General features: G+C 36.8%; 1 protein-coding gene across 26 annotated transcripts in view; it reads right to left on the minus strand.

Annotated features, from left to right (window-relative positions):
* LINGO2 (leucine rich repeat and Ig domain containing 2) overlaps positions 1 to 22,413 on the minus strand; it is a 485,467-nt gene extending 463,054 nt beyond the window's left edge. For 14 of the 26 annotated variants that reach the window (XR_012052789.1, XR_012052788.1, XR_012052791.1 and 11 more), the window contains exon 1: positions 21,907 to 22,047. The gene's annotated coding sequence lies outside the window, so the exon portion shown is untranslated. Of the gene's footprint in view, positions 1 to 21,906 lie in introns of all 26 variants that reach the window. The other 12 variants (XR_012052801.1, XR_012052802.1, XR_012052797.1 and 9 more) reach the window with 4 other exon arrangements.
* Positions 22,414 to 22,841: the final 428 nt, after the last annotated feature.

The raw sequence follows: 22,841 nt of genomic DNA on the forward strand, positions 1-22,841 counted from the left end.
GTAGAAATGGAGTCTGTGCCTACAAGCTGGCCACATATAGATAGCTGTTTTTTGAAGTGCATGATCCAGAAAATTTTTACACGTGTCCATTGGTTCTTTAAGATTAGATACAGATGTTAAAAATCTAGTTGTTGATCATGATGGAAGGTCTCATTTTATTTTTTTAAATACTACAAATTTGCCACTGCTTGGACGAGGTAGCATACAAACAGATTTTAGGAATTAACATATTGTTTTGTTTAGTTGTCAGATCTTATGGATGTTGTGAAATACAACCTTTGCACCAAAAGTTTAATTTTGTTCATATGATTTACTCTTTTTGAGGGTGAAGCAGATATTTAACAGCTTATTAACCTCATTTATTTTATCAGTGCTTCCATGTTCTTTATAATGATTCAGTTACAGTGTCTGAAGTGGTTGAGATCAGTGAGCCGGAGGCAATGTTGACCAAGAAATACAGAAGCCAACTAATCAGTTTGTAGAAAATAGTTAAAATGTAGAAACATCTGCATCCCAAAACCCAAAGAAAAAAAAAAAAAACAACTCTCCCTGAAAGAGAAAAAACTATAGATTTAAGAAATAAAAGGACAAATTTAAACAGAATAATCAGTTGCGCTCTCTCTGGTGTAGGTGTACTGGTTTTGCCTGCAATAGAGTTAGTTTTCTCCATAGCAGCTCACAGGGTGTCATGTTCTGGATTTGTGACAAAAACAGTGTTGGCAACACACCCATGTTGCAGCTTGTGCTGAAAAATATATGATATCTGCACAGTATCAAAGCCATTTCTGTTTCTCACACTGTCCTGAAAATAAGTAGGGCTAGGAATGCAAAGCACAGTCTGGGAGGAGACACACCTGACTTCAACTGACCCCCACAGTATCTCACACCACATAGCACTATGCTCAATAAAAGATAGGAAGAAGAAGGAAGAAGGAACATTTAGACTTTTAGGAATCTTTCTTCCCAAGTAAACACTACACAAGGTAGAGCTCAGCTTTCCCATAGAAGGCCGAACATCTGCCTATTTATGGAAGCAGTAAATAAATTCTTTGTTTTGCTTTGCTTGTGGATATGGCTTTACTTTACCAAGTAGCTGTCCTGATCTTAAAATACAAGTTATTCTATTTTTGCCCTTCTGATTCTCTGCCTCATCCCAGTAGGGGGATGTAAGTAGGCAGCTGTGTGGGGCTTAGTTGCTACCTGGAGTTTAACCACAACAATATGAATGAAGATTCTTTTAACAGATCAAATTACATAAATTCTTGATATAAAAGTGTAACGAGAAACAACTTATTGTAACTGAATCAGAGAACAAGACTTTTATTTTCAAAATAAAAAAACATTTCATAGTCAACAGAAATGGGGCTTTGTTATCTAATCTGTCATTACTACAGACCAGACGGGATAACGGTTCTCCTAGTGACCAAATGAAAAGGAACTTACATTTAAAAAAATATAATTCAGTAAGAAGTAATCCCAATGGCACACAATTTTATAGAAAATGGAGTGATATTACTGACAGAGAAGACATAAGATCAACATACTCTACTTTGTAGTCTATGACTGTTAGAGAATGCTGTGAGCATGGTAGAGAAAACTGAAAAGACTGAAGCATATGGGGGACTATGCCAGAAGATTGTAAGCAACTAGGACCCTTTTCTAAGGAAACTTTGGAATGAAGACAGGCCAAGAAGTGAATTAGACACAGGCATTTTCCAACTCTAGTTATTCTATGGTAGAACCAACTATCAAGAACATACACATAAAAAGAATTATAACAAGAACATAATTATGGATGCACCAATCTTTGAAAAAGGAATGCTTCTGGATCATACACTTGTGGAGGGAAGTCAGTTTGGACTGGCTATATATGGACATAGCTAGTAACCCATGTTCAGAACCTAAGTAAATGCTAAGTAGATTTTTAAATGACGAAACAAATCAATGGTTATATACAAAACAAAGACATTAAATTGTTTTATCACAGTAATTGTTTAAGAACTGGCAAAGTTGCAGACCTCTGCATAAAGGCACTGTGATTTGGAATTAGCCAAGGATCTAAAGGTGCATAAAATAATTCATCTAATCTAGCTAGAACTGGATAGGAGTGTAGCTGTATCCACTAAATCAGCAGCAATAAGCCACAATTTCACTTCAGGCAATTAATATGTAATATTTCAAAATGTCACTTTCCTTACAGCCTTCATAGAAACAGTACAGTCAGGTAGAGACGTTCTTCAGTATATTTCTGAAAAGTCTCTGGCTGGAAATTAGTGGATAATTTTGACAGCAGGTAAGGACAAGTAAGGAGGTGATGGTCTACTATGAGAGTGCTGATTTTATACTAATGCCAGGAAAAAGAAGGATGACTAATTTCCCAATTTTGTGTTCTTGTTACTTCTAAGGCAATTACTTCTAAGCAAAAATATTGAGCATTATATTTCCCTGCCAAAAAAAAAAAAAAAAAAAAAAAAAAAAAGGAATGCTGCTGTACAAATAAAAGCAACTACTACAAAGTGAGGCTACTAAAGACAACCCAAATTGCCAATTTAAAGATTCTACTAAAAGTACTGCTAATAGTACTACAGAATTGAAGAGATGATTACCACATATTGAGCAGAAACTGGAGCTACATAGTGCACACACATCCAAAGGTGAATTTCATTTATAATTTAAGGCAATAAGGAAATAGTAGAGTAGCTAACACAAAAATTCCTTTAGTGTCTTCATATTTATCCCACTAAATGAAATTTTTGATCAGACTTTTTAAAAAATTAATGCAGAACAGAAAGGAGGAAAAAAATGCTTTCAGATCTTGCATCTTAATTTGCCCTGCTTTTTCACCCTATAGGTTTAATTGTTGTGAGTCAAACCCATATTTCTATGTTGGTATGCCTAATACCAACAATTCTTGGCTTTCTGAACTCACTGCAGGACCTATTATTATAGCTGAAATAACATACTCCACTCATGAATAGTGGCCTCTTCAGAGGTGTGAATTTTATACAATAGAAAAATGAATGCTTATTTGAAGATGTCCTTTATCTGCTGTACAAGTTATGTGTCTTCTCCATATCATAAGCCATGTTTATCTGCAGAAACCTCAAGAATAGTAATTTATTTTCTGATGAAGAGGATCTGCATATTTACATGACCAGATTTATCTCTTAAAATCAGTGTATGTACCAAATTAGTCATACAACATATAGAATTTATCTACTTTTAAGTGGTTCAGACCATAAGATTCAGTGACCCAAGAAGAGATATAAGATGTTATAGTCATAACATGCAGCACTGAGCTCATTGACTTTTTTCAAACAGGTGAGCCACATAAGTGTGCAAATTTCAAAGAATTCAAAGCAGCTATTCTTACTTTTAGACAACTGAAAACAAACTACAGAAAATGTTTCAAATTAGTTATTTTATTTTCTCTCTATCAAAGGAGCACCACGTTACAGCATTCTAAAAATTGTCAACACAAAGAATGAATATCAGCGTTCTTTAAGGAACAGCATATATACAAATGATCCTTGACCAAAATAAAATACAAGACCGAAAAAAAAACCCCGAAAAAACCAAAGTCAACTAAAACAAATACTACATAAAGTGCACACAAAGTAGATTTCTTGACTGGTATCATTACCATTGTACATTTCTATGTATAGCGAAATCTCCCAGTGCAAAATAATGTACAGAAACACCGAGCCTTCAGATTAACTTATCACTGAAGTCTCATTTATGCAGAAATGATGTGTGGATGCATGTGACAGTAGATTTTTGTTGCATGTTGAATCTCTGGGAATCTCTTTCCCCTCATTTACTATTTAGACCATTTTTTCACAATTCCACCCTTCCTCCCTCCCCCCCCTCCCCGCCCATTCTATCATATAGCTCTTTTCAAATGCTCTGGACATTTTTACATACACCTGACATAAAATATGACAAACTTGAAGCAAAAAATCAGACAACTATATTCCATCTCATATATATATTTCATCACAAGATACATGTGTTAGAATACAGTTTTCAGTTGGGAGGTTCCCTTTGGAGATAAAAAGAAAATATGCTCTGACAACGCCAAAATTATTCTGCTTCCAGATTACGTCTCAACAACAACCAATCAACAAAAAACCCACAACATCCAACCACCAACCAACCAAAAAAACAACAACAAAAAAAAAAAACCAACAAAGCTTTATGAAGAAAAAGCACATAGCTCTATACACACAGAACACCATTAGCGAATCTCAGTTCTGAATGTTAAGTCCTCACCCACAGCCTTCATGGTTCCAAGATCATCTGTCCATGTTTGGTTGAAGTCAATCCACCTCTGTAAAGCTACATGAATGAAACAGTACATCATTTGCACCTACAACAATGCTCGAACAGACTCATGATAAACAAGACCAAAAACATGGCCTACTTGCAAACAAAATCAATTTAAACAAAAACCTCTTTTTCATTCAGATCAATCCAGCTTGTGTTGATAAGAAAAGTATGCTCTGAGGAGTATTTACAGGAGAAGTGAATTAGAGTATTTACTTTACACTGGATCAATTCACTTAAGGTGAATGTGATCTCAGCGCATTTATCTGTTAATTTTAAACTTTCTCTTCCAATTTCTTGCACTTTTAAAAACAAAACTATTTAGTTGCTGAAAGTAGCATGGTAACTCTCTGGAAATGGATGTTTACTACAAAACACTGTATATTTGACAGGTAAATAAAGTCTTTGAGATGTGGGACTGGTACTAAATCTCTCACAAAGATCCTCTTACAAGACAAGACATGTAAAAATCTTAGTTTCCTTTCTGTCTTTGGAATAAGGAATCTTATTTCTGCCACTACACATTACACAAATGAAGGAACACGGACAAGGAGGTATGTACCATATGGAGTGACAGGTCAGATATTTCAGGAACCAAAGTCAAACAAAAACCAGCAGTTTAAAAATTTCAGCTTCAAAGAAAAATTATTTTTGGCCCTTTTGTCAATAAAAGCTCTTGGAGGAAATGGCCTCAAGATGCTTCAGGTAAAGTTTACATGGGATATTTTGAAAAATTTCTGCACTGAAAGGTTTTGTAGACCAGGCTGCTCAGAGAAGTGGTTGAGTCGCTATCCCTGGAGGTATTTAAAAACAGTGTAGCTGTGGCACTTAGAGACATGGCTTAGTGGTGGACTTGGCAGTGCTCAGTTGAACTTGATGATCTCAAGAGGTTTTTTCCCCAGTAAAATATTCTACATATCTTTTACAATGACTTGTCAAAGCAGCATGCTGTTCATAGTTTAAACATCCAACACTGAAAAATCCTGTAATCCATCTCTGATATGACAACAGTTATTATTCAGGTTCTTCTTAGGATAGTTCATAGCGGTCTTCAAGTCCCAACACCTATAAATCAGGTATTTATCTGCCTTCTATATAACTCAGACTTATGATTTGTGATTTAGGAACCTCGGGACGCAAATTTTGACTGTCTTTGTGACAGCTTCTTAACCTGAAGAGGCTGATAACAAGTTGAAACAGATTATATAAAGGTTATAGATTATAACAGATTATATATAAACAGGAGCAAAGAAGGTAACTGTGAGAGAAAGACTGGTGGAAGTAAGCTTTCCTATCAAGAATACTGTCCCGGCTCTATACCATGTGAAAGAAATCAAAGGAATTTACCTTCAAATATCTGCCATTCTGGTACAAACCTGTTGGATCTGTCATGCAGAGCAAGAACTTAAGAACAAAATGATGTACACACAAGTGTCACTGTTAATCTTTCATTATCAACTTGAAGAGCCTGATTTGTCAAAATATGTCCCCATTTACTGGCTTTTCATTAATTCTACTACCTCCATTATTGATTTCAACTGCACTTATCTGGCAGCCACACCTCTTCCTCAGTACCCAGAATCTAATGATAACACTATTACTCAGCATCCCTTAAAATATTTGAGTAATCCACCAGCATCACATAGATGCTATCTTAATGGCAAGAAGGAGTTAAAGACTTATCCCTTCACCTGAATGTTATGTTGAAAGTGCCTTTTGCATTTTAGGTCCTTTGATTTTCAAGAGAAAATACTGATCAATTCCGAACTGCCTTGAATGACTTTTGTGACTAAACCTGCATTCATAAAAATCTTTGAACAAATTTCTATTTGTTTCCTAACGGCTTTATTAAAATCTAGTTTAAATGAAACAAATTTAATTTCAAAGTCCCTTTTTGAAGACAAAATATAGTGTTTTATTTGAATAGTATTCAAGCAAAATGCTGGGGCTGTTTTGGATACAAATTCAAAACCATCAGCTGAACTCAACACAGTCTGTATTTGAGGAAAATAACATTTTTTCCAATAAATTTTATTCAAATAGAAGATAAAAGGCAGTGGCACAGAGTGTACCAAGGGAACACATTCATATATGATTCTTACATAAAGCAAATGAACATTGATCAAATGTTCATGATAACCTAAAAGTTTTTCACTTTTAAGCCAATTTCCCCTACCCCCACCCTCATAGAAATCACATCATCATCACTTATGGCAAACTTCTAGACAAAGATAAATAATTTCCTACAATGAGTGTGTAGGTACCAGCCCCACACCTTTTTTTTTGTTTGTTTGTTTGTTTTAACCTGAAACAAATTTTGCTCCCCTGGGCAGAAGTAACAGTGACTCAGTCACTTTTACCCATGAAATGCTTCTTACTGAATTGGAAACTGCACTGAAGAAAGAGTATAATCTTACTGGCACGAGTTTTCAAATCCTCTTGCAGAGATCTAGAGAAAGGAAAGACATATCTTGCAAAACCAGCTTTTTGTCGTAACAAAATTTACTGAACCTCCTGCTCAGTAACTCTATAGAAAAATAAAAATGTGAAGTAGTTAAAACAATATATTGGTAAAAAAATGCTGGGGAAAAAAAAGAGGCTGAGCAGACATACTTTCATTATGTTTACTAGTAAAAGGAACCCATTTTTAAATTTTGTTTTGTATTAGCCTTACTTGTAGTATGAATACCTATATTCCTCCTGAAAAAGAATAGTACAGTTGTATGAAAACTCACCCCAGAAAAGTTTGTAACCATTACATAATTTGGGCAACATCCAGACAAAAATAAGTATAACAAAGCAAAAAGACTAAGGCTTAAATGGAAGCAAAAGACAAAACCAAAAATTCATCAGTGGCTTAAAGTTCAGAAAAGAGCTAAAAAAAAAGTCTAATGCCTTTTTTTAATGGTTGCACATTTTCTTAATTCAAATGGCGTAAATCATGGCTTTTCCAGTAAAGCTCTCATGTTGAACCAAAGCAAGAATGCTATTAAACAACTGAGTAAATCTTGAACTGGCTTACAAGATTGTTTTAATTGTTTAATACAATAGTTTGTACCACTTGAATGGCTGTGAGAGTCCAACTGAATTACAGTGGCATTTTAATACATAGTCTGTTTAACTGTAGCAAACTAAGAACATGGCAGCATTACTTACAAAGTCCTTTTTAAAACTTTCTGAGCAGAGGATAGGGGAGGAGAGGCAACAGGAGGAGAGGGAAGGATGGGAGGGGAGAAGAGGAAAGGAAAATTAATTAAATCACCACTTGGAAAGTTCAGTACTACTTAAGTTCTATTTACATATTTATCTACCAATCTACAATATTGCTCTATCTCCTTCAAAGGACTTCCTTCAGCAATCATTAGGCAATAGATACCTTTCAGATAGGAGTGCTTTGTGGAATTCTTATTATTGTGCTTATTTAGAAAACCTGCAAAAATATTTTTCAGTCCAATATATCATTGTAATGCTAATTTTTAAAAGGCAAATAACAAAAAGATAGCCACTGTTATACATATTGTTTAATAAAAGTTTTTATTTCCATGTATGGAATATCAATTTTTCTTTTTTAATGACAGAAGCTGCAAAGAACTTGTTATGTAAGTAAAAAATTCTTCATGTTCCTAAAATAAAAATCAAACTTTTCCAAGGAATGTTAAATTTCTTAACAAAAATACGAGAATGCTCTCTATGAATATGCATATATGTGCATGCTCAAAACTCTAAACTTCTGTTGTACCATATTCAAGTAATACTTAAAGAAGTGATAAATTATTAATGTATAATTAAGATAATGGTGTCTTATTTTAATCTAAAAGAGAAAAAAATACCACATTACTTAGAGCCCTCTGTGCTTGTTTCCTTGTAATACAATCTGTAAGTATTGAGTTTACATACCCCCTATTCCACAGTTGTTTTATACACATTAAGAAGACCCACAGATGGATAATCTGGTGCAGGCTGGCTGTTTCTTTGGAATAATATCATTTTCCTAAAATATCTACGGAGAGATGTATTTGGTCTGATTTTTATCTGGTTTCTGAGGTCTTTGAGACCAGCATGCTGGGTCATGGGAAAGAGCTGTACTGTTACCTCTTACTATTTAAAAAATACTCCGACAAAGGAACAAAAGCTAGACATGCAGCCTGTAGCACATGCCTTTTCATAAATGGGTACGGCAAATACTCCTCCTCTCAATTCACTGTCAACTGATTCTACTGATTTTACTGTCAAAGATTAAGCACTGACAAACTATCTGTACAGATAAGTTCACTAAATTATTACTACAACAAAAAAGCCACCATGTTGTTGTACAGCACAAAACCAATGTACTTATTCAGTACAATTTATGCTACTCATTTGAGGACAATTCAGTTAAGCCCCTGAGACTTATACAAAGCACAACTTCATTAGATGGATCAACTCGTGATATAATACCAATTATGAAACAAAGTGGCCAATTTTAAGTAACTTTGAAATAAAAATGAGAAAATATCTGAAACTTCCAGTCTTCTAAAACAGAGTAAATAAACCACTGTTGAATGTTCTCTAAGTACTTAGATTACTACTTCACCAAGGAAAAACCAAGAGGTCATTTCCCAAGGGAAAAAAGTTTTCTATGCTTTTATAGTGGAGGGTTTTCCCCCCCAACTTTTACCAAAAAAGGATCCTTATCATTAAGTTTTCTACAAGGAAACAAAGACAAATGCAGCAGCCTCATTCTCCTGCTAGAGTATAAAATGTGTGTCTGGTTTTTTATAGCTGTAAGTGAAAGCAAGGCAGTGAGGGGAGTAGGGAAAAAAGACTCTAGTTTGACTCAAGTCAAGTAAGACAGAACAGCCTTAGGCATAGCAATACTATCCTGTGTTAGTAAAATCACTTTCCTAGCTGTATAAGAAAGTGACACATTTTAAGACATTTCTGTTGTTACAACACAGCCTAGATGATATTCCTTGTATAATTCAGTCATACTTCATCCAGTCTCTCTTAAGATATGCACCAATTCAGTGAACCATACTCTGAAATTAATACAGAATTAGATTCAGATTCCAAGCACTCATAAAAAGTACTCATAAACTGGACTTCACCAGTCCTGGTGAAGAGATATTTCCCCACTGCAACATTGGCAAAGTCCACAAATGTCATTCTTTAAAATGAAACAGCACATTTGGAAATCAGACACAAGCATATTGTTATAAAAACCAGCAGATGATAAAAGACAGTAAATTTTGTACTGATATGCCTATATAAAACACTTGGTTTAAGCATGGAAATATCAACAACAGTCTCATTATCTAGGGCAAATAATTCTTCAGCCTAGATTCTTCCAATTCAAAGCCAGCATCACTACTGCCTCTTCTTGCATTCTAATTATATCCGAAAATGCTAATTAAAATCATATGTAAACTGACACCCTCTTGAGCAGAGTATTACCATGCCAACACCAAACACAAGCCCCCAGAATCTTCACATCAAAAATGATTGACAATGAAATAAAACAGATTTTATTGATTTCTTTGGCAATCTTTAGTAAAATTCCAAAATTATTAATGTATAACTTCTGCAAAATTATTTTCATCTAGCTCTCTCTAAGGTAAATTACCATCACCAATGCCAAAAGTGTAGATTATTTAAAATTATAATTTCACAAGAGTAACCAGATTAAGTAAATTTCTCATGAAATTTACGTATTATTTTTGAAGTAATTCGAGAAAATTAATTTAATGTCATTTTTGTTATTTTTTTTTAGAGACAGTTGTTGAAAAGCAATTCACGCAAGAACTTCAGTATTTTCTTTCAAAGTATCTATAGGTTTGTCTTTGAAAATATTTTCTGAAAGTCTCAACATAACTACTGTTTCTTTTTTGTGAATGCATTCTTGAAAGGATAGCCACTACATCTTGAGCACTTAAAATTACCAAGTTGAAAATAGCCTTTCATTTAAAGCTTAACAATCATTATGTCACACAGTATGAACACATGGGAGTATAAATTTAATTTTCATCAAAAGCTAGACTGGTAAATCCTGCCTCTGGAAACAGACCCCAAAATCATTTGCACAGGTCCAACTACCATCCTAATTCCAGAGGATAGAATTCTTTGCAAATGACAAGCTCAAAAATTAGTGTCTTAGTCTTTAATAATTTTAAATTAGACAACAGAGAATGCCTACTGGCTGTCATTACTGACAGTATCAGCACCTATGTCTGAAAGAATCCCACAGTGAGTTCGATTTTAAGAGAATCTCAGTGACTTTCTGGCTAAAAAATGTCTTGCAGTTCTTCCAGCCAGAACTGAAAATACTCCTTAGACAGCTTTTCTGGAGATCAAAAGAAGTTCCATTTATATGCAGCCATTAGACGCATTTACTCTTTTATACTGTTCTTCAAATAATTAAGGAACCACACAGACCTGGAGCTACAGTGTGCCAGAGTGCCATAATTAAAAAAACAAACAAAATACAGGAGTAAAACAGACAAATGCATAAGGACTTTTAAGGCACCCCCATCTACAGCAGTCCTACAAAACTTATTACCACTTCATATTTAACTTCATTAACAGTCAGTGACGGTGCCCTAAACTTTGAAAGGACACCACACATGAACAACAGCTCCTGCTTCTTTTTCTTGACAGTGTTGCTGCTAATGGTTTAACATTTGCAAGACCCTTTAATTTTATAGTTGCTGTCTAGTAACAGTGTTGTTGCAGTAATGATGTCCTAAGTACATTTTTGACCTGGGAGTAGAGCAGTCTATTCACAGAAGTGTGTTGAATCATAGCATCAGTCAAACACTGTGCTAGCACTCCAGCGACTGAAGGGATTATGTTGTCTCCTACCTTTTTGTTCCTTATGCACTCGGCTAAAGACTGCATTGACAACTGAGCAATTGAAGTTTAGAAAAGCTAGAATTGCCAGCTAGCAAGTTCAGGATTACATAATCACCTTCCTGGCAAGAAGTAAAAGATACACCTAACATGCTGATTTAAAACTGGTGAAGATACCAATACACACAGAAATTGAAGAGCATTCTCATTGTGGCTTTTTTTCTGACATTTTCTATTTTTACTAGTCCTGGAACAGAGATTAGCAAACAGCGTGTTTCTCCTCATGTCAAACACTTAACCAAAACATCATTTCAGGGATTTAACCTTCCTCAAAAATACATTTATTCATTTTTTTTGCAATTTGCCAAAAATATCATATAAATAATACCAAAAAAACAGCAACAATTTATTATGCCATATAGCAGAGAAGAAAATTATTATTTCAAGAAAAGAAAAATGTAACATCTTAAAAAGACCATAGAGCAGTGCCATCTAGTGATTGACACCATAAATAAAAACATTTTTCATTAATATGTGATGCAGAGTGAGTATTATCAAAAACTGAGCTTGATTCTTTTCTCAGGCAAAACATTTTTTAAATAAGCTGCAAGGGTAATAACGAGTTATATCAGAGGTCATGCACTTACCACTTCAGGAGAGCTCAGCATTTGCATTTCAAAGTAAAAATGCTACTGGTAGCAGATTCAAAGGAGGAATCTACCATCACCCCTCACAATGCAGTGTTAGAAAAGGAGATAATATTTTCAGTGGTCTACAAATAACACAGAATAAGTATTAATTAGCAGTAGCTCTGTCATTCCCTTTGAAGGATGTATTGGAAATTATTAACTGGAATTAAACTGCAGAAGAAAGAGAGAACTACATAGTTCATACAAAGGTCTAAATTATTTTCCTGACAGCTGCAGAAAATAGTCCTTTTGTACTCTAGATGAACCCTGACCATAAATATTCTTAAATATTTGATTTATTGTATAAAAATGTAAGAATCCAAGCACGGGAGATACTAAAAAAAGCAGAAATATTGACTATTTTTCATTTTGTGGAATATTTCATTATTAGCAGCTGCTCTTAAAAAAAATTATCATGTTTCCACATAGGGAAAAAATTAGCATGCTTCCTCATTTACATAACACTGAAATATTACTTTGGAACTCAGATTTCAAATTTGCATCCAAATGTATGCAAAAATATACACTAAACTTTTAAATGGACATCAGTTTGTATTACGAGAAGAGTAACAGGTCATTTATTCATGTGTGAACATAGACTGGTAGAGCAGAAATTTCAAAAGAACCTGAACTAATGCTGCTTACTGTAAATTTCAGTGAGTTTTTGTAGTGTAAATACCTCTGGTGAATTTTAAATGTAATTGGTTTAATTTTGATCAACAGAAAGGACTACATTTTATGTATATATTGCAGGATTACTTTCTGTAGTCTTCTGGTTGCTTCAGAAATTCTGAACAAACAGTAAATTATAAAGTTTTGTTAGCTGCATAACCTGTATGAAACCGAATGTACTGGTAAGCTGTCATGGCCCCAAAGCCATTACCTAATTTTCAGAGTTATTCTCAATTTCAAATCAGAGATATGATCATATTGCTTTCAAATAAAATGTTACAGCAGAACATGTTCTATTTTGACAGCTGCTGAAGAAAGCATATTCATCATATACTCCGAACTGACTTTGCAGGTCTGATATGGTAGAAGAAGAAGTTTCAGGAATTTCTAGCTATGTCGGCTTTCAGTATCTCATTGTTCTCCTTTTTTACTTCTGTGCTGATCCAAGGAGATGTCCAGAGTGAAAGTACTTGAAGACAGCAATAATGATATTTCTTTCAATCAAAAGTAGAGAATTTAAAAATTGCACCAGCTATCTGCATGTCCTCTTCTCTACCATCTTCACACAGTGCTCTTTTCATGTGTCCAGAAAGTAAACAAAATATTACTAGTACCAACAGAAGCACCCTACAGTTAGGATGGATATAATCAAAACAGAAATTCAGGCTCTTGATACATTACAGACACTCATTTAGTATTCTTCCATTTATCAACAATATTGTGCTAGAATGTAAATAAAATAAAACTGTGACCTTGATTACATAGTTAAGTTCAAATTCCAGCAGCCACGCACATGCTACACCTTCCTCATACAGAACATCTACAATTATGAAGATTGATTCTTCTATATGAAACATTTCCTTACCTCCAGTAAAACTCCATTTTCTAGCTAAACTACAGTGTTTCTAAACTGCAGACAAAGCAATAGCTTCATTGCTTTATAAAAGGCAAAAAGCTATTATCTTTAGATGCACCAAATATTCAGTACTGTTACCCTAACTGAATGAGCAGTGAACTGTTTGAGCCTCCTGGCTGTTTAATCAACCATAATCTCTTCTCTGCATTGCTCCCCAAGCAATATTAAGCAGAAGTAAAAACTCAGATTTGGTTGTTGTACAATCTAATATCAAGATGGTGTATTGCTATAACACACTACATTATTTTAACAAGGTGTTGATGTAAGTATTTAAAGGCTATTGTCTACCCACACTGCAAAGTGAACTGCTTTCAAGCAAGACTATGAAGAGTAGCATGTACTGGTCAAACAGCAAAGTAAATCAGGTTGGTTAGTGGTGCAGTAACCAATAGAGCAATAATTAAATTGATGGTTCCTACTCTCTGGTACCCTTCCTTTTGAGCAATGTAAACAGCTTCAGCTGAACAGTTAAAGCCCCACAGGAAAAGATAAACCTCTCAAAGCCAGGGAAGCAATTGAGCAACATGTCATGGTGCAGAAGATTTTTTTTTTATGATATTAAGAGCATGCACTCTTTTTAAAATTTTTTTACTCTTGTTTTGTTCTATCGCTGTTTAAAAAATTTTGTCTGGATATAATATCTCTATGGTTTTGGGCAAAAAATCCTGAAATTCTTACTTCAATGCTGTTTGGTTAATGGACTATTAATTTTTAAATAGATAGTAATTCCAATTTCTTTACCCCATCACATGATTTTTTTGTTTGTCTAATGAGAAAATAAAAAAAAATCATAGAAACTAGAATATTTATTATAATATAACTTTATCATATCTCTACTTTTTCCATTTAGAATCTTTAGCATGTTTATTTTAAAGTACATTCAGGGTTTTAATAATCTACAACTCACAGTGATTTTTTTCTTTTTTACCTTTCACACAAAGAGAAAGTACAAAATAATTACTGAATAGATCTATGCAAGAATTTTGTGTCCTTAATAATTGTTTGTTTCCATGTATTAAACTTTTTAAATTGTCTTTCCCCAGTAATTGTTTGACAGCAGTAATTTGATGGTTTATTTTGCAGTCCTCAACGCATAATACTGCCACTGCCCAATTACTTCTATGTCAAAGTAGAAATTATATATATTTCTTAAAAGAACTAGTTTTTTCAAAGTACCAAATGACTCCTGTTCTGAAAATTCTATCCCTAAAAGAATAGGAAAGACCTAATGGCTCAACACAACTTCCATTTTCAGAATACAGTCTGAGAAAAAACAGAGAAGCATTGGTTGCAAAGAATAAAAAACCCAAATTATTTACAATCTTTTTCCTTTCTTAAGAACACCGATGCAACTTTGTTTGTATAGGAACAGGTTGGAGAAATGTTATCAGCATGAAAAGTGTTTTTTAATAAGAATGTAACTGTACATTCACTTTAAGCCATGCTGGCAGTGATAACAAAGCTGGACAGGACTATTAATACAGCAGATTTGTATATTTGTCTCCTTAAAGCGGGCAGCAATCATACCCTCCTGATATGTTCATCTAGATGTTTTGAGATGTTGACTTCATTTGTTTTTCTGAATTACTTCCTTGGGGTTTGACTACTATTTAGTAATTCCTGACATAATTTTTCTTCCTAATAAGTGACTATCCTCCAGATCAGACATAACCTTTAAAAATAAATTACAAATTCAGAAGTCACTCAGGTGCTCAGCTATGCATTTCCTTTAGAAATCTAGGAAGCAAGATATTCCAATGTTATTATTTACTGCAGTTTCTGTCTTTTACCTTGATACATTTTTCAGTACCTTTGCAATAACTCTAAGATAATTACTTCCTCTTCCTTGTCTATGGAGACAACAGAGACAAGAATTTCTTGGGGTTTAAGTTTATGTGAATCTACTTATCTACTTTATAACCTATTCTAGCAAACTCAACCCATCCCAATTGGAATGAATTCTTGTTTGCGCTAGGGTCTGTTTATGTTGTGAGCACAGAGGAATTTTATCTCAAATTTAACTCCCTCTTCCAACTCACTCTTTGCAGGCTTCCACTACAATAAATAGATATATTCTGTTTTCATATGTTGCCTGTAGCCCAAAGTGCTTCCTTTTCATTACAATGTGTGCCAGTTTACACTGGGAATGGAAAAGTAAAAAGCTGGCACAAGATAGCTATTTTCTCAATAGATTTGGTTGGTCTCACTCTGTAATTTAAAAAAGAAACAAAACAAAACAAAAAAATTCAAAAGGCCTATAAGGCCTATAAAGCCATTGGCCAAAGTAGAATTCTGCATATTCTTCCAAACTTCTTCTTGTACTGTCATAAACACAACACATTTCCAAAGTGGTTCCTCCACATATACCTTATTAATATTACGTTTTTCCTGGCTTTCAAATCAAAAATCTATTCCTGACTAAGCAGGTCAAAGTAATACTTTCTATTTAATAGAATGGTAAGTCTCATCTTTTCTTCTGTATTATTGTTCTGGTTTTGATAGTTACATACAGCACTGGAGGTATTCAGAAGAACATCTAAAGCAAGTCATGTTGCTTTAGATGGGGCCATTGAAGATGAGTGGTTTTCTAAATCTCAACACTTTCTAACACCCATAAAAGGAATAGCAACACAGTCTCTTCTTTCAGAACAATTATTGCTATGCCTGGAAAATCGAATCACAGTGTTTAAGCATAAGTGTAGTTGGTTCTGAGAACAGCCAGGAAAATGGATGGTGAGAGGCCATGGGCTTGTCTGGCTCTCTCTTTCCCAGTCACACTCCACTGTTATAGCTTCAGTCTTCCCTAGTCCTTCCCTCTTCAGAAACATAAGATTTTGTCACAAACAGCCACAAACTCTGTCTCCTCTTTACTAGGGCTGACAAGTGTTATCTATGCCAAATAAGGGTCTACATAGCTGTAAAATCTCACAATCTTGAAATTGTGAGATTTCTTCCTCCTTTTTATTCTCCAGGGCCTAAAAGGAAGCATAATTTCTTTTTCCCAAAGAATTTATTTCTCTTTTTTTGTCTCTCTTGAGGTCATCTCAGTCTCTGTAGACATGATAAAACACAGTTGGATCTTTGCATGTGCCCTCCCCACACACATTACCTGACTGCAGAACTGATGCATTCCGGATGTGGTGGAGTTGGGATGATTTTAAATGACTTTGGTACATGTTGGCCTGCAAAAGGTGTAGGGAAGATATGGGAAAATATCATTGCTGAGGCTCATGTGTGCTGTGAATGGGAATCTATTTGATGACTTGTCACAGAGGAACACAAACTTTTCTACGTTAAAGGAAACAGAATCCTGCAGTTGCCAAACTGAGCTTTTCCTCCAGAAATTCTCTTATGAAACTCTTCACAGCCAACATCTACTCCTATTCCACAAATACTTCACCAAAATACGTGTTGAAATGCAGTTTATGAATTGCAGCAATTGAGAAATAAATACCCTTTGAAGAAAACTTTGTGTTTTCTCAGAAACAAGATAAAGTGAAGGAAATGATAAGATGAAAGTTCTGCAAGTTGGAAAGTGAACAGAGGATGACAATCTAAGTAGCTGTCTTGTTCTAAAACCAGTCTCTTTGGTTTGAGTAGTGATGAGATTCCACATATTATACTCCTAGGTACGGAAAAAAACACCAGAGGGGACTCCAGTGAAATCCCACTCTTCCCTTAGACATGGAGATCTGCATTTATACAGCTCAAAGATGGCCTTTGGCCTGCCTCAGTAAATGCCACCCTCAGTAAATGCCACCCCCAATCACTGGTACTTTTATAAATATGCAACACTGAATACAGGTCTACTTAAAGCAGGCTAAGAGACAGGGAGAAGTGAAGGGTGTGGAATACTATTAAATTCCTATAAACTTACCTAGCGACCACTGGTTGCTCTAGGTATTAAACATGCATATCAGAACAAAAGCAATTTTTCTAAAGTATAACTTCAAATATTAAAAAAGTAAGAGTTAATTTTTCTTACTTATAGTTTTAGAGGCTATATCTGGGGTTTTTTATCATTTAAAAGAATCTATCTTCACCTGAAGAATATTGGCTTTATGGAGCCATGCAAATTTTATTAAAAAAATGTAGTAGAAGTAGAACATGTGTTTATTAAGAATTATAAAATATTAATAATAGTACTGTTGTATAAATACTAGCTAAACAAATATTTATACAACATAGTGCTGCTGTATAAATAGTAGCTAAACAAAAAGAAATAGGACTTTAGAATAATTATTCTTCCTCAATCTGACCAAAGGACAGACATTTTGCAGTTAATCAAACAAAACCCACAATAAAGAGGTAATTTTATAGAGACAAGTATTTCTGAAGATGATTTTCTTTACTCCATTCAAATACATTATAATTTTATTTAAAATTATGACAAAAGTTTGCAAATACTCTATTCCTTTTCCTTTCATTGCAACTTTAATTCTGAGATTGACAACTAATAAGCTATATAATTTTATTTTTCCAACTAAAACCCAATTTTCTCAGTTATCTTTTTTTTAGGAAATGTAATAGGATCATTAGACAAAAAAACAGATATCCATTTATTTCAGAAACATGTATTATTCTGATTTTTTTTTAAGAATCACCTACTTTAACTATGCCATTTAAAATACACCAACTCAGGTATGATTTTGGCATTTCCTTGTAACCCTTGCCTACTATGAAAGGAATAAGAAAACTATTAGCAGAAGTGCAAATCAATAGTAAGAAGAAGTTTAAAATATTTCCACCTTCAATAAACTATTAATTGCAATGCACCCTTATTTCTATTTGCATGTACTTAGGAGTATTTCTGAAAGATGGGTTAAATGGTCCACTAATTCCACCACACAGAAGAGGTGTTCACAAAATAGCCATACTGACCTAATAGGACTTTTATAATAATACTCAATCTGAAAACATTAACAATATATCAATATATAAAAAAACTTGCCTACAATCTGCTGATACAAATATCTACTTCCAGTTTAAATGAATAAGAGGTTAGACTGTAATCAAATAACATCTCTGATCAGTACATTTTTAAATAATCTTGTGAACTATTGCTTCATAGAATAGTTCCTGAGAAAAAAAAAAAACCACAAGATTTGCATTTTATCAACAGAAAATGGGCCACCAAAATGTCATTATACAACACTGATGACAGTTTATCTTCTATGTTTCCTCCTTCCACAGATTTTCATCATTAAGAAATGAAATTGTCCCCAGGAATCAAAAGGTTTATGATACGGGAAGCAGCTTAAATATGAATTCTACTCAGCATATCTCACGGGAATAATATCGATATCTCAGCAGAGTAAACATTTATTGGTATATTGCATATCTTGAGGACCAGTGTCTTAATTTCAAATATTTCAATCCCATTCTTTACAGAGTCATCTCATCTATTTTAATGTTTTTCTAAGGTGACAGAAAGGCCACACGCTCCAGAAAATAAGAAAAGCCTTGATTTTATGCTTACAAATTAGGTGAAAAAAATGAGTATCTGGCTAAAAACATATGAGATTAAAACATTTTGGAAAATCAGCAATTAAACTAGTCACTGTACTAATTAGAAATGAGCAATAATTGATAAAAATTCATAATTAGACACAACCTTAGCCACATCAATTTTATGATAGAGGCATGCCAATCAGTGACTATTTAGAAATAGAATTTTCTTAAATTTCCTAAATAGCTGTACAAAAAAAAAAAAAAAGAAAAAAAAAAAAGAGTAAGGGAGAAAGCACAGAGAATTAGAATGCATTCAGCATAATGTATCATAGTACTAGTAGCCAAATAAGCTCCTTTGCAATAGGAGAATCCACCAATACATGTACCTAGTATCATATAAATTTACTGAAATTGATCCACTTATCCATTTGTCCATCATCTGGATTTTTAATTACCAGCAACAGCTATAAGGAAATCCACCTTCTCACAAAGGATGAACCAATGAACCAACAGACAGCTACATACAGTGCCTTCAGAACTCCTTAATCTTTTTGCCCCCACTTTATTCGCTAGGGTTTAGACAGCCAAAATGTATACAAACAACAAAAGCAAAACCTCTACAAACAAGTAACAGTCATATCAGCATGAAAAAACACCACAGGAATCCTCCTAGAATCCTGATCGATACCCTTCCTCTCCAACTACCACACCCTGTGTTTACGTTATTTGAATGGCTTTAATACAAGATATGAAAAAAGCACTAACATAGACTTACATTGTTAAACTCAGCACAGGGCTGCTAATATTCCCATCTTTAGACCTCCTTAACTGTCTATGTTGGAGAAAAATGATACAGCTTCAGAACTACAAAGGGCAAGTTATTTTGGTCTTTTTTCTTAACTGCAGGATACCCAAATCCTGGTATTAGTTCACAGTAGAAGGCCAACAGAGTATTAATCACAGTACTTGTGGACAGCTGCTTAAGCTAACAAGATTCTCTAATACTTTGTATTTTTTCTCCTCTTGCTGCTACTAAGCAGGGTAACACTTCTTCCTAAAGCCCTTTCACAGAATGTCTGGATTCTAGAACAGTAACAAAGATCTGATATCTACTGTAGTACCAAACCATGCTGTTTCTATGTAGCTGATCACACCTTGTGTTGCTCAGCCTATGTAGGTGTTATTCCTACTCTCCGAAGAGGGAATACAGAGCAGTTAAAACAGTTTTCAGGAATATTCTGTTTACCGAAAATGAATAGTATCACTGTTCTGATTCGTACATATTAGCTACTGTCAAAAACACTACTTTTCAAGAAAAATAAGGAGGTGGCACAGTAGCTGACGAGTCAATCATTTTAAGTGCTGATCGGAAGAAAAAATCCCAAATCCCATTTTGAGTGGGCTATTTACATGTATATGCATATAGTAGGAGTATGAACATACTGATGTAAGTGCACTCTTCTGTGTGGCCTGTTATATAGCAAGATAGACCACACAGCAGCTCCAATGAAACACTTCCTGGAAAGGGTGTAACCTCTAATGGAACTGCTGGTGCCTTGATTGCATATAGAAGGAACAGAGGCCATCTCTTTTAATTTTGGGCTTTTCAGTGGAAGGTAGAAGCTCAGGAAAGCACATCCTTTTATTCTACCCCCTAGCAATTTTTTTTTTTTTTATATTTGTCATGTGAAGGCAGCTGTTGTAGTTCTGAATGGTAAGTTTAATGCTATATCATTATTTTAGGGCATATACATTTGTTTGAGGTAAAATCTTACACACACTTTACATTGTAGATCTGTTGATCCCAGATGTGTCACTGTAAAAAGTGGGGTAAGGCTTCAGAATTATTGTGTTCATGCTTTACAGGTTATGGCTTACCTCTATGAACACTACGCAAACTAATTTTCACTTCCATTCCCCTAGTGCTGTAGTTTTGACTGAAATAAAGACTGCATGGCTCATTTTCATGACAAAGGCACAGAAAAGCTGTGTGCTTCTTTCTGCCCCCACCACCACCACCCAGCACTTGGCAAGCAATGCAAGTTTAGATCCGATTATTTTTGAAGTGTTTAGTGTTGAAACGTTTTTCTTTTTATATGAGAAGTTTTTCTTTTTAAATGAGAAAGTCTTTTGAAAGAACAGTATTTTAAAACAGCAGCATGTAATAAAAACACACTGCAGTTCTTTGCTTGGCAAGGAAAGCTAGATAGGAAAATGCTTAAGAACATTCAAAGCATTGCTGTTTACTCCAGCAACTATAGAATAGGACTTGCAGAACCTTATATTTTAGACTCAAGAGACTGGACAAATGACGAATAAGTAGATTATATTCTTGCCGTAATTTTTTTTCCAGGTATGTTCAGAAGCACCTGCATGTACTTCGAGCTGCTCCCTAAAAGGGGGGGCTATTCTGGGTTTGCTGTGCAGAAGATAAAACAGTGCCTTCACCGTGCAGCACTATCACCACCCCCGTAGACCCACTTTAATGATGCACATACTGGAGTGTGTGCACATCAGCGAGCACATCCACCACAGCAGCGGACACAGGTGGGGAAGCATCTCTTCGCTGGTAACAAAGGACTATTCTGTTTGTGTCACGTCTCTCGGAGCCCCCGGAGGACTCCTGCTCCCATTGCACGGTTCCCCGCCCGGCGGGGAAAGCTCTTCCCCAGTGAAGCTGTGATGCTGGGGACGGCATCCCGTTCCCCCTGCCCACCACTGGGGCAGCCCGACACCCCCCCCTTCACCACCCTCCGCTGCCGGGCAGGCAGAGCTGTCCGCCGCTCGCCCAAGAGTCCTCGGGCGGCCGGAGACGAGGCCAGCCGGGGTGGGCGGCGGCGCGGAGCTCTGCTCCGCCGCCTCCCGCCGCTTCTCGCCCCTCCACAGGCCCCGCATCAGGAGGCACAGACCCCTACGACGCGGGGATCCTCTTCGCCTCCAGATGCCCCCTACGAAACTTGTTCTGACCTCACGGGCGGGCTCCCCGCGGCCGCCCCCGACGGCACCGGCAGGGCTCCCGTCGCTTACCTGGCAACTGCCCGGGCGCTCCTTTACGGCGAGCGGCGGGGGGGCGCGCCGCAGCCAAGGCTGCCTCTGCCGCCACCTTCACAGCCCCCTCCCGAGGTGAGCGATGCGCGGGGTGGCGGCGGGGAGCGAACGGGGAGCCGTGACATTTAACCGGGGTGCCTCTCCTCCGTGGCGGGCTAGGCGGACGATTACCGCCCTCCTCTCCGCGGGCAAGCTGAGGCGCAGGACGAAGCCCAGTCCATCCCCGGAGACTCAGACGCTGCGCACTGTCCGAGCCGCCTGCGGCTCCACTCCTCTCCTGTCCTCTCCTCCCGCTTGGCAATTGTCGCTTCGACTTCCCTGCAGTGGGGGACGAGAGACGCAGCAGCCGCAGCAGGGCAGCGGGGAAGAGGGCTGGGCTGGCCACCCGCCCTCGGCGGAGCCAGGCACCAGGGGGACGAGCAACGGGGCGCAGTGGCGAACGGGCGAGGCGCCGGCGGCAGAGCGGGGAGGTAGCGCCAGCTCGAGGTGAGGGCTGGCGGACGGCGGGGAGGAGGGGGCGCGTCCCTGTTAGAGGCGGAGCGGCTCCTTCCGCGCGGCGGCTCACACGCTGGCGAGTTCCGCAGAGGCGGCGGCGGCACTTCTGGGAGGCAGAGGGGTTCGCGGAGTGGCGGGCGGGCGAGCGAGCGAGCCACCCCTACGCCAGTGACTGCTGTGTCGCGGAGAGGCGCCTCCGGCCGCGGCCGCGCCGTGGGCAGACAGCCGCCGGCCTTTATTAACCCTTCCCGTCGTGAGGAGGGAGTGCGTGCGGCGCCCCCACAGCTCCGCAAGAATCGGTGCCCCCGCCTCCCCGACGCGGGCGGCGGCGCGGTTGATGCCCCCTTTTCCACCCTTGCTCCCGCCTCGCCGTGTTCCGGGGAGAGCAGGGCGGCTCCGCGGCGCGGAGGTCGGAGCGC

Source organism: Taeniopygia guttata, chromosome Z (assembly GCF_048771995.1).
Source record: "Taeniopygia guttata chromosome Z, bTaeGut7.mat, whole genome shotgun sequence".
Classification (NCBI taxonomy): Eukaryota; Metazoa; Chordata; class Aves; order Passeriformes; family Estrildidae; genus Taeniopygia; species Taeniopygia guttata.